The sequence below is a fragment of the Agelaius phoeniceus genome, chromosome 2 (genome assembly GCF_051311805.1).
Source record: "Agelaius phoeniceus isolate bAgePho1 chromosome 2, bAgePho1.hap1, whole genome shotgun sequence".
Classification (NCBI taxonomy): Eukaryota; Metazoa; Chordata; class Aves; order Passeriformes; family Icteridae; genus Agelaius; species Agelaius phoeniceus.
Genome location: NC_135266.1, coordinates 31,747,513 through 31,759,976, shown reverse-complemented (window position 1 = coordinate 31,759,976; position 12,464 = coordinate 31,747,513).

Sequence of the window (12,464 nt, the reverse complement as noted above, 5' to 3'; positions counted from 1 at the left end):
CATAGTATAGCTTTCTAATCTCCATAGAATCATAGAATGGATTGTATTGGGAGGGACCTTAAAGATGATGTACATCCAAGGCCCCTTGCCATGGGCAGGGATCCCTTTCACTAGATGAGGTTTTTCGAAGTCCCATCTAAGCTGGCCTTGAACTCTGCCAGGGCTGGGGTATCAATAACTTCTCTGGGAAACTTGTTGCAATTTTATTCTCCATTATGGATCTTATGCTGGATGTAGTGGGATAGCTCCCCACTAGAACTTTAGTAACTGTGGAAAAATCTTGCAAGTTATTCTGTCTGCAGAGTGACATTTAACAAGTTTCCATATGCTTTCATGTTTTCTTAACAGTGCTTCAACACATTACAGTATTTTTACACATTTGGGTACCTGCACAGTAGCCCTCAGTGATTTTTCTGTCTTTCTAAAGGATTTCAAAGAGGGTCTGGTGGCAATTGAGGCAGATTGCAATAAAGAAGCTCAGGAGAAGTTTGCAAGGTCTTGACACCCAGGCTGTTCTGTGATTTTACTCATTGAGTGGTGAGAATTTATTATGTAAATGTGTGCACCAATCCTCCCTTTTACAAAGAAGTGGAATGAAGGGGATTTTTTATTGAAAAAACAAATTTAGCACAATAACTTTCAAACAAAAATTAGAGCATGCACATCCTCATGCACACAGACACATCAATAGCAGAATTTTCTGCAGAGATCCCAACAAGCTAAAAACATTAAAGGCACCATTGTTTGCATCTAATAGATTAGTGCTGCTTAGGGATATGAATTTTTGCATTTCTGTGCTGGAAAAAAAAACTGGCAGAGACATTTTCAGATAAAAAGTCCTTTTGTCAGGAGAGCTTAGTCTGCTGAAGAAAAGACTGTTACAAGATGAGTATAATGACAGTTATTTCACAAGGGCTGTCTGAGCCTTCCTAATTTTTGTCCTTTCACTGACTGAAGGTTTACATTAGGAAGGTTTACTGACTGGAGCTTGACAGTATCCAATTAACTATTAACTTCCCCAAACAGTAGAGTGCATGTAATGTAGCTGCTCCTCTGGCAATCATCCTCTTGAGTTAGCTGTGCTTCTTTCCTGAGAAAGAAGGCAAAGTTCAAAACTGGGAGGAAAAAAATCGACATTGCCCTCATCTGACCTACTACAGCAATATCAAATGCCTCTTGGCATATTCCAGAGCCTGATGCATGGGCAAAGTGCACAGTGAAGGAAATGCTGGAGCTGCCAGTGGAAAGGAGTTGGGGCAGGCACACTGAAACATCCCTTACTTCTGGTGAAGATGGCAGCCCCCTTTTAGGCCTGAACAATATTTAATGCCAGCAAATTTCTAAATTCATCCTTCCTGCTGTTCTTGCATCCTGCAGCCACTGCTGTTGAACTGGAGTTATCTGTCTGAAATGGGAGATGATTAAGCAATCTGAAACTCCCAAAATTGTATTTAAATGCAAGTGTAAGGTACATACACTGTAACAGCCTTAATTGGGGAGACCTGTGGGGAGAAAATAAAATTTTAAAAATAGAAGAAGTTTTAATCCCTAGTATTCCAGCTTTGGTTGCTGAAAAAAGAAAAAATACCAAGAAACTTGCTATTCTATACCAGCACGAAACAACACAAGTGAGAAATAAATAATCATATTTCAACAGAGGGAAGATTTCATGCTGGGAGATTTTTGTTAAGGTATTACCTAACTATCAGAGTAAAGACAAATTGGTAAAAGATGCTCCAGGCCTGCCATAATTTCATATATGCTGCAGTGGCTGCACACCTGGGTAGCCAACTTCTATAGAGCTGTGTGTTTATTGCTATTCATCGGATCTGAATCTTGTTTTATCCAAGCATTTTCCTGACTCCTTCAGAAGCACAGCAGCTGTTGTTCTTGCATTTCACTGTGTTCGTGTTCTGGCTTTCTTGGGCACTGAGAAAGATGCAAAAAAGGTAGAGGTGCTTGGCAGTGGCAGCAAAAATCTGAATGGTTGTTTGGCTGAAAAATGGCCATCTGAAAATTGTCAGCATTTCCCAACCAGAAATTGAGTTCTCTCTTAGAGACAGGATTTATTCCCAGCCTGCCACTTACCCTGTTTTTTAACAGAGCAAATTCCTCTCAGTGCTTCTACCTCCATTTAACCTCTGTTTTCCCTTTTTCAACTGTAAACCTTTCATGACCATCTCTCTTTTGCTTTGTTAGCTGAGCACCTTGCTCAGAGAAGCTGTATTTTTGCTGGGCCTTTTCTATACTCCTGTATCAAAGTGAAGAACGAGGGTCACAAATACACCCAGTGTGTATCACAGAAGGACTGGCCATGGTTGCCCACTGCCCCTGCAACTGTTCTGTGCCCCAGGCTGGCTCCTGCTTAAGGCCATGTGCCATCCCTACAGTGCATGGATGGGGGAAGGAAAAGCCAACTGCCCCTCAACCATGTTCTTAAACCCAGTGTGCTGAGGAGCTGGGCTTCAAGTCATGGCACAGCACAAGGAGGATCTGAGGCCCTCACCTGGCACCATGGCAGGGCAGCAAGAGGGCAGGCTCATATAGACGGAATGGAGGAAGAAGGGGAGCTTTCCCATCCCCTTCCTATGAATAGGTTAAGCAGCATGAGAATAGAGAAAAACATTTTTAGCCAGATCTCTTCACTTTATATTCTGTTTCTGATGGGGGTTGATAAGACAAGAGCTCTACAGATGGAGGAGCAAGGGAAAGCTTCCTGTACTTTCCTGACATGACCTCTTTCTTTATAGAGAGAGAGCACTAGGATGAACATTTTCTGTCACTAGAGACAGCACAGTGCAGGGAATGAAGATTCCTTCTCACAGCAAAAGATCAGCTGGGAGGTGGGTAGCAACAAGTTAATAATGGAATGTTTTTCAAGGATGGAGCAGGCTGCATGTCCATGAGTGACTCTAGAAGTGTGCATTCATGCCTAATTCCCAATCCAAACTGTGTACATGGAACCTGATGCTGGAGATGATGGCTGGGTGAAGATTTGCATTAACAGCAGTGGCCCACCAGCACCTGAGTCAGCACCACCTCAAGGGGTAAAGCAGCAGAACCCTTCCTCTTGTGCCTTCCTCACCACACCTGCTGCTCTGATCCTGTGCCACTGTCCTGTTTTCCCCAGCTGCCTTGCTTTCATAATGCTGTGCCAATATTGTGAAGAGCAGGCAGAAGTGGTTGATCCCATTAAAACTGGTATGAATGGAAGAAGAAGAGACAGTTCCATGAGCACCTTGACAAAGCATGACCCTGAAGCTTGAACTCTTCTAATCATGTCCAGCACCATCCCATCAGATATGGGTAAAATGTTCAAATCCAGTTGATCCCTAATGATTGGTAAGGGGTTTTTCGTCTCCTCATTAATCTGCCTGCTCTAAATTTCACCCTGAACAGTGTATTTACTGTGCAAGTCATTCCACACCACAGCAGGGCCATGGACCAGTGGGCTCAAATCCAGCCTGGAGAGGATGAGGTCTGTTGCTTGAACCTGAGGTTTATGCCCAAGTGATTCTGTCAGCAGGCGATTTGGGGTGGGGGGTGGAGGAGTAGGAGAATTTATACCTTTAGAGCCCCTTGTTCAACCTGTAGTACATATCATTAACATTAACTTCTTCCAAGACACATCAAGTGTCAAGATAATCACTGTGAGCCTGTGAACTGCAGCACTGAAAATAATTATCAAAGCCACTCTCCATTTAAACTAGAAGAGCTGTTGCTCTGCTGCAATGAAAAGATCTCATGCTTTGCCCTATCACAGCAGGGATCCAGGCTGTATTAAGTCATTCTTACTGGCCTTAAAGGCTTTTGTGATGTTTCTTTCATTTGAGCGTTATCTTTCTGCCAATTTAGAATCCCAACTCCTCCCCATAAAGCAAACCTGTAGTTATCCAAGCAGTAGTGGAGGATGGTAGGTGGCAAGGAAAACATAGATAGCACAGAAGCATTCTTTGTGGCATTTAGAAATAATGAGTGCAATTTCCTAGGTCTTAGGACTTTTTAGACCATAATTTCAGGAAGAGGAGAAGTGAACCTCAGTCAGACAGGAGCCCTAACCATATAGCTGTAATACCATGTAAGTAACAGCAAGCTAGGCACTGCTGCAGCTCCAACAGGCACCAAAAATTATAGTAATAACATAAGAGCTTTGGGACTATCAGGCAGCTTCCTCCCCCAGGAAGGACAGTGAGGATGTACATTTTTTAATAAAGTAGTGTATTCCCTTTCTTCATTGATTTAAAAGAAGCTTTAGATTCCCATCTTCACTTGCAAAGTAGGTGTTCAGCCTCCTCTCAATTGCATGCAGATTACTCTCCTGGCATACAAGGGAAACCAGCAGTTTAAGATCAATGTGTTGATATTGTATTTTTTTCACAAAAAGTACTTTTCATAATGACAGCTCCTAGTGTGATCCCATGTGCTGTGCAGCCATGCAGGCAAATCCTAATTCCACCCACCAAATGTGCAGGTAATGAGAGTGAACAGGACAGGGGTCAGGAGCAGACTCCAATCAAAGCTGTTGAGTACCACTGGCAGATGAAGCACACTGAGCAATTAATAAACCCTTTCTTAGGTTGGTACCATGTTGGTGATGATGAGTTTGATAACTGCAACATCTGTATCACTGGCATACTGCATGTCATGCATAATACTGCTGTTATCCCTATGCTGGGAGAAACAGAGCTTTAATAAATGACAAGACTGACACATGCAGTCCTTTGTTTTTTAAGATAATTACAGGTACAGAATTAGGCCACATGTGTAGCAACATGTTCCAAGGATGACTCCTGTGAATGGATAATTAAACTTTAAAACCACCAAGGGCTGGGTGTTTTCCCTGATTGCCAGAGCTGAAGGGGGGTAAAAGCAAGGACAAAACAGAGAGGTTCACATTGGGCACAGGCAAAGCAGACTTGTCTGGAAAGCAGTGGCTTTCCTCCCTGTCTCTCCCATGCTGCAGGCTGTGTCTCCTTTTCCCTCTGCATTTAGGTGAGGTTGCCAAGTGCAAGAGTGTGAGCCTGGGGCTGGCCTTGCTTGCCAGGGAGCCCAGCTGAGATGGTATGTGGTCCTTGGGGGAAACACATCTGAATTTCTTCTTGCAGACCGTGGCTGCAGCCTGGCTCTCAGTCTTACCATTGCACCCATCCTGTTTCATTAGAACCTGTTTATATTTTTAATACTGTATCTGTTGCTAATTACAGCCCAACAATACTAACTCAGTGTGCAAACAAGACCATCATCCAAATATTGTTTTGCATAACCAGAATGCTGGGGTTGCAAACATTTGCATAATGTTTAATTATTTAGGCAGAACATAAAATTTGTGTTCCTCTCAAAAGCATTTTGGTGAAATGTCTCAATAATTAAACACCACTATGTTTATTAACAGCAGGGAACACTCATGAAATGTATTAGTCAGAAAAAAGCAAGTAGCTGCATCTACAGTAATCAAAATATGCCATTCCAAAGTAGGTCCCCAAGAAAGACAACCACCAGCATGAACTCCTATGTGCAACCAAGCAGAAGACAATTAAAAGTGTAACAGTTCAGCAGCTGTAACTTGGAGGGGTCAGGGAGCCAGAATTCAATGGCTTAATTCACTCTTTAATCAATACATAACATTTTGAGAAGACTCAATCAATTCTATTGAGCCAGCTGAAGTGAGCCTTTTGTCCATGAAAGGTAAAATTTGGAGTCAGCTGGAGGCCTACACGTGGTGCTGCAGCCTGGGAAAGGCATCTGCAGGCACCTGGTCCCACAAGCTGCCCATTGGAAGGCACCTGAGCCCACCCACCAGGTGACAGGCACACATTTGTCCCACCCCAGTGGCACCTGGGATAGGGGGTGTTTCTTCATAGGGTTCCTCTAGGCAGTTGCCTAACAGGCTGGAAGAAAGCAAAACAGGATCTACTAAAGTAGCCAGAGGCACATAATAAAAAACATCTTCCTTGATGGCATAAGAAAGGCTTCTGCAGCATTTCTGCACCATTGCTTGCTGATAGGGAAGAGTGACCGGTTTGGACCTCAGTCATTTTGGTGTGTAAGTACAAACATTCCCCTAAAATGAATGGTCAGAGTAGAGACTGAAGTTGACAAATGTGGCACAAGGCAAGATCCAGAGGTTCTTTTAAGCAAGTAAAATTTGCAGGGTGCAGAGGAAGACACAGACCCTGGCTGTCACCTAGTGGACTCCAATTTGATCAAAATAGTTTATTTTGCTCAAGTGTAAAAGCTCCAAATTGTATTAGGTTGTTTGAAAGGAAGGCAGAATTCAGAACCAGAGATTGTTTCTCAATTAAAGGAACAATTGCACACTGAATTAAGAGGAAGTATGTCTTATGTCCTGGAAACAAGAGTTCACCTCTAAAGTCAAATATTTTAATAATTTGAAATTTGAAATGATGAGCTTGCATATAAGAGAAGCATAAAATTAAATGGTTATTTTATTTTATTTGGGTAAGATTGAGGTTTTTATCCTTTCTTTTAAATTTAACTTTATACTTCAGTTGTATTTCAATAATGTTATGCAAGAAATTAAGCTTGTGTCCTTCTGCCCTCTCTGAAACTCATCTGCTACTTGCTAACAGGAACTCTACATTACTCAAGCCAGTTTCTGCAACATGCATATAGTTAAGAGGCTCCCTTTTTGTCCATCAATTACATAAAAGCAGCCAAGGAAACCACTTCTCCTGCTCCAATACCATTTGTGTAACTTGCAGGGCTCAGTCTGAGTGTTACTGTTTTGTGGCACGGTGCCAGGGGTTCTGTCACCCAGGATGTGGTGAGGGCATGGCTGACTTTGGTAGGTGAATTTGGAGAGGTGTTTATGCAAAAATATAAAGCAAGCAGGGAAACCAGCACAAGTCTATCTGCTGGAATAACCACCTTCTGCTTTCACCATGTGAAAACCTGGGCCCACATAAACAGGCTCTGACAGCAAATACTGCATTCTTCCTCAGCCAAAGCAAAACCTTCCTTCCCATCCTGCTTTAGGGCAGTAGGTCACAAATCAAAATCTGCCTCCCCAATCTCTTCTCCATGACCCCAAGGTAAAATAAAATATATTCTCACTTTAATTGGGAAAGCTGGGGCATGAAAAGGCAGTTCAAAGGCTCTCTGGTGAGCAGCTGACAGAACCATCCACCACTAAAAGTGCCCTGCACTCTGCTGCTGGATCAAGCTCAGCAGCTGGATCTGATACTGCAGAAGCACAAGGCACCCTTGGGTGGCAGGCAGCTCACTCTGGGCTGCTTCAGCACATATGGAAAACAAACAGAAAATCATAGAGGAGGAAGCAGCAAGGAAAGCAGGCAGTTGGAATTCCCAGCTGAGGTGGAAAGGTTCCCTCTGTTATCTCTTGCTCAAACTTATTACTTTGTATGGCTTTTCTTCCTCCCAAGACTGTGGCAGCACCGTAGCCAGGCTGTGCCCAACACACTGCTGTGCTGCCCAAAAGCATAGGCAGCATATCAGGTGTTGGAGCACATCCTGTGAGCACTGCAGCTACATTTACTGAAGCAGCCTTGCAGTGCCACAAGCTTGGGGGCCAGGGAGTGACTGGTGCCATGACTTGTCTTACTTGGGACTCTCATTGTTGTAGTTCAACATAAAGGCATAAGCCAACCTGCAGGCTTCATTAAGCAAAAAGCAGTCCCTTCTGTGTACTTGAGGTGAGTGCTGCAGGAAGAGGGAAAGGAGTTAAAAGAAGGCAAGTCTTGTTTCAAGGAGTGGCTAGATGGGGAAGATGATGTCTGTTTTGCCTGGACAGGCTCAGGACCTTATTCTGTTGCCTTGTCTGCAGGCAGCCTGCCCATCAAAATTATCTCCGGTGCTGAGTGCAGAGAGGATGAGCCAACAGCTTATTAAATAGGAGTCTCTGTTATTTCTGCTGAGAAAGGTGGCTTTTATTTTCCTGAAGGGTTATTAACTGAATTCTTCTCTTGTCATAACTCTGGTTGTTTTCCTCTGCTTTTCCCAGACAGTTCTCCTTGGTTCTTCAGTGGAGGCAAGGACTTGGAGGGATTTACTGGTAGTCTTGTTAAATTTGGGGCAGGAGGAATAAAAAAAATATGGAAATAGGATTTCTTTTGGAGACACAATGACCAGAGCCTGACTTTGGGACAAACTTGGCTCTGCAGTTCAGCAATTGCTTATTTCTGATGGAGTGTTGAAACCTTCACAGCACCTTGGACTGCCACCTGCACAAGCAGTCCCATGACTGGAGTGGGACCCCAGAGATGTGAAAATGTTGGCCTCACCTCAGTGGGTTCTGGTACCAGCTGCTGCTAGGGAGGGCAGCACAGATCGTGGTGGGCAAGAGGGGGGTCTTGCCAGATTCCTCTGCCTCCTTCCCGTCTCTGATGGGGCCATGGTTTGCTGCTGCTTGGCCCAAGAGCAGCATGGATGGCCCATTTGCCATGTCCCAGAGCTGCCAGCATGGGTGACAAGTGCCAGAGTAAAAGCCATGTGCTGATAATTGTTGCAGGACCCATTGGTGCAAAGTGTCATTTTTTAGTAGACAGTGAACAGAGAATTCTTTCTTTTTCCTTTTTTTAATTAGAGGTTTCTGAGGACAAACTGACTCTCAAAGGCAGGGTAATAATTTACATGTCAATTCTAAACTTGAGAAATCAAGCCACATTTGGGAAAAAGTGGTTGCAATGAGTTAAGATACCACAGTACTTTGCTCAGCAACCTTGAATCTTCTTCAATGGAATTATGAACCTGCAAAATACATCATTTCATACTCATTTGCATAGGTAAATGAACAAAGCTAAAAGAAATCAACAGTGAAAGTATTCAGTGTGATGGTGAGTGAGATGGAAGGAAGGTAATTTGCTTCAGTAATATTTATATGCTCTTAGCTGCATTCCTAACAATTCTTAAGAGAGAGATTTGGAATCCTGGAGAGGGAGATAGTTCAGCATTTCCCAGAATGATCTCCATTTAAGTTGCCTTAAGTAAGCTAGAGTGGTTTTCTTCTGGGAATACAGCCAGTGTACATAGAGAGTTAGATTCTGCAGCAAAGGTGCTGCAAGATGCTGCAAAGGAAGAAGATCTGAATGGTCTGTGAGTACATGTCCCCTTAGTCCCCAGCTTCAAAGTGAAACATGATGCAGAGCATTATCTGGGAGTAATAATCCATTTTAAAATCTATATGTGGTTTTTATTTTGTGAAGTCAGACAATAAAAGATCCCATGATACAAAAACTCAGTGTTTTCTGTCACTTGTTGAGCATCTTGTCAAACATTGGGAGTATGTGAGTGTGAGTGAAACCTGTGCCCCACTGGAGCTGAAATGCCTTCTCCTGCAAGAGTTAATCCCAGGCAGCCCCATGGTGCAGGATCACACAGGGTTACCTTCCCCCCTGGGGTTTTTACAGACACACAGCACTGCCCAGTGCTCACATTGGGTTTTTTTTGTTTTTTTTTTTACTCTATAACAGTACAAAAGTTATCTTCTAACCACAAACACAAAATCCTATAATTAAACCTTTGTTACCCACAGCAAAGGGCTCATCATGTATACAAAGCAAACATTTTGGCAAGTTTATTGTGCTCCTTGAGACTAAGACAGAATTAATAGCTTTGCAAAATTACAGCAAGCTGCTTGCTACACTGCTGCTGGATTTTTTCACTGGAACAAAATTTTATGTTCCTCTTCATCTTGAAAAGAAATGCAACTGTTTTTATTGTCAAAGGCAGCACAGTGCAAAACCCCATATCAAAGTAAAGACTAAGGGGGTATTTTGACCTTAAAAATTGCACTTCACTGTCCATTTAAAATCATTTAGGTGCATTTCTTTTTACATAAAATTACTAAACACTGGGAGGTAGCTGATTAGGGTAATCCAACTAGTAAACTGCATAAATCATCAAATTTACGGCTTTTGTGCTGAAAGACTCCTGATAGATGATTTCATCTGCATTATGTCAAGCCTTTCACTGCTGGGAAGGCACCTTGCTCATTAAACAGAAAGCCAAAGATGTCTCATGCAGCACTTCTGGAAGAGGAAACTTCTATTTTTCAAGTCCATTTTGTTGTTGTTCTTTGACTGTAATTCCAAATCTATTAGTTTATGTGCATGAGTCATGAACAAAAGGTGAATTTTTACATTTAATTTCCCTGTTAGATGCTATAGTCCAACAATGTATATTGCAGCTGCCTGAGCAAAATGGATCAGCCTGAGTTAGTCATATTGCCTCTCAGCTGGAAAAGTATAATGATGTCCTCAGGAAAGCTGATCAGATCTGAAAGGCTTTTCTGGTGGCATCGAGTGTGAAACATAGCTCACTGTTCATACAGGGGAGAGAACTATATTTTTATTTGCATCTTCCTATTTCCACAAATGAGCCATTTCACCAAAGAAAAATACATGAGTTTTAAAACTATTTTCTGCCTACCTGCTGCAGGACACCTGTAGCAAGTCCTACTTGCATGACCCTTCGTCTTCGACATCTGGAGACAGAACAACACTATGAGAAAATAAAAATTCCCCTGGCTGTCATATCAGAGGTTCAAGTAGCCAAGTGGCTTCACTTGTACAAAAGCCAAGGCCATTGCAGTGGTGGGAGAATATGAAGAAGACCACTGATTGCAAAAGTTCTTGCAGTTTTAATTGTTTCAAACAGGGAGGGAATTGTAAGAAGACAGAACGTACCTTTAATTACATTTCCTGGGAACCTTTTCATGGGGTGGCAATAATTAGAGGGTAAAAATTTGGTCTTTTTTTTTTATATGCTATATTCCTTAAATAGAGAAACTGGGTTTTTTTCAAGATTTCTACAAAAGGTAATAGCATATCTTAACATTACACTTTTTGCTAATTAGTTATTTATTTCAGAAAGGGTGTTTTGAAAAGAGAGGGAGTTCAGATGGTTTTAATGTATCTCAAAAATGTGTCTATTTCTAGTGTAGAATATTAATACCAAAACCAAAAAAATATCACTTGAGATTAAGGACTGTTCATGCTTGCTCATGGGGGACAAGTGTGAAAGGTTTTTGCACAGCCAACCTTCGGGCAATTGAGCCCAAGGCTGCAGGTCCTGTAATTAAGTTACCATTTCTGCTGTGGATCTGTTTGACAGAGAGCTGTCTTGCCACTTGTGATTTCAGCAGGTATCTCACACTGCCTTTTGCCATCTGCAGGAAGGAGAAAACCCTGGGACAGCTGGCAGAACCCTGTTTGGGTCAGGGCTGCTGACAGCTCTGTGATGGGCTGCAGCAGGTCTGGACCCCAGCAGCCATGCAGACTGACAGCAGTGCAGGCTCACTGGCTCTATCCTAAGGCTCTGCAAACATAAAACTAGCTCCTCCTCCTCCTGTTTTTAACAATGAAAGACAGCCTGACTGAAAGCCTTTAACAGCACCTTGGATGTTCACATGCTCAACTCTCTATTTCTTTGTTCATTACTAAATGCAGTTGTCATTACCAAGAGGGCTCAGGTTTTCCTTCCTACCTCTGTAGAGAAAACAAGATTTCAAAATTGCAAACACAGGTGCGAGAAAATCCTATGTTTCCTAAAGTCTCCCCACATTTTTCCAAAGAGAATGTAATGTGATAATAAAAACAAAACCATTAATATAAACATAAACAAACATAGGGATTGCAGTGCTAATATACATGCATACACAAAATGAAATGCTTGTCTCAGCAGTGGGGCATCACAGGGTTTGTCCTTTGCTTCTGTAATTCATAGGGAAGTCTTAAAATATGTTCAGAGTAGTTTCAGTAAATCAGCAGTAAATTATTTATCCTGTCAATCTTGTTAAACAAGCGAAGGTGAAGAGCTGAGGAGACTTCATGAGTGGGAGTCACAAACTGGTGGGGGAGGCTCAGGCCAATGAGCATGAGGATGTTACATAAAGGTAGTCAAGTACAGACATGCCATCTGTATGTTACTGGTTTTTAATGAGAGGAATTAAGATTATGTGGGGGGTGATATGTGAAGCTGGCACTGTGATGAAATTCACAGTTTTCCCCAGCATTTCAGTTTGAACTTTAGCTCCAGTATTTTCAGTTCTTAATTTTTAATTAAATTCATATTGACCATTGTTACTAATATCATCCTCCTGACTGGGCATGAGCTTCCACAGGAAGGAAAGCCAGTTGCAGCCAGATGAACCCAGGTAGGAAAGTAACTGTGAATATATTGATGAGTTTCCAACTGCAGTTCCATTTCCTTACTGTTTGCCTGCTTGAAAACACTGTGCAACCCAGGCTACTCACAGAAAGAAATGAGAATTTTTTTCATGGTCACACATAAATGTGCATATTTGTGCCTCCCAAAATGCAACCTAACCCCAGAAACTGTACCAGTGGCTTAGCTAGGCAAACCTGAAGTTTAAGCAACACATTTTAATGGAGTACTCACTAGCAGCTATTCAGGAGTATCTCCGTGGGCCTAACAGCTTTGGTAGAAAGTGTGTCCCATGATTCCAGTGAAACACATCAGGAGAA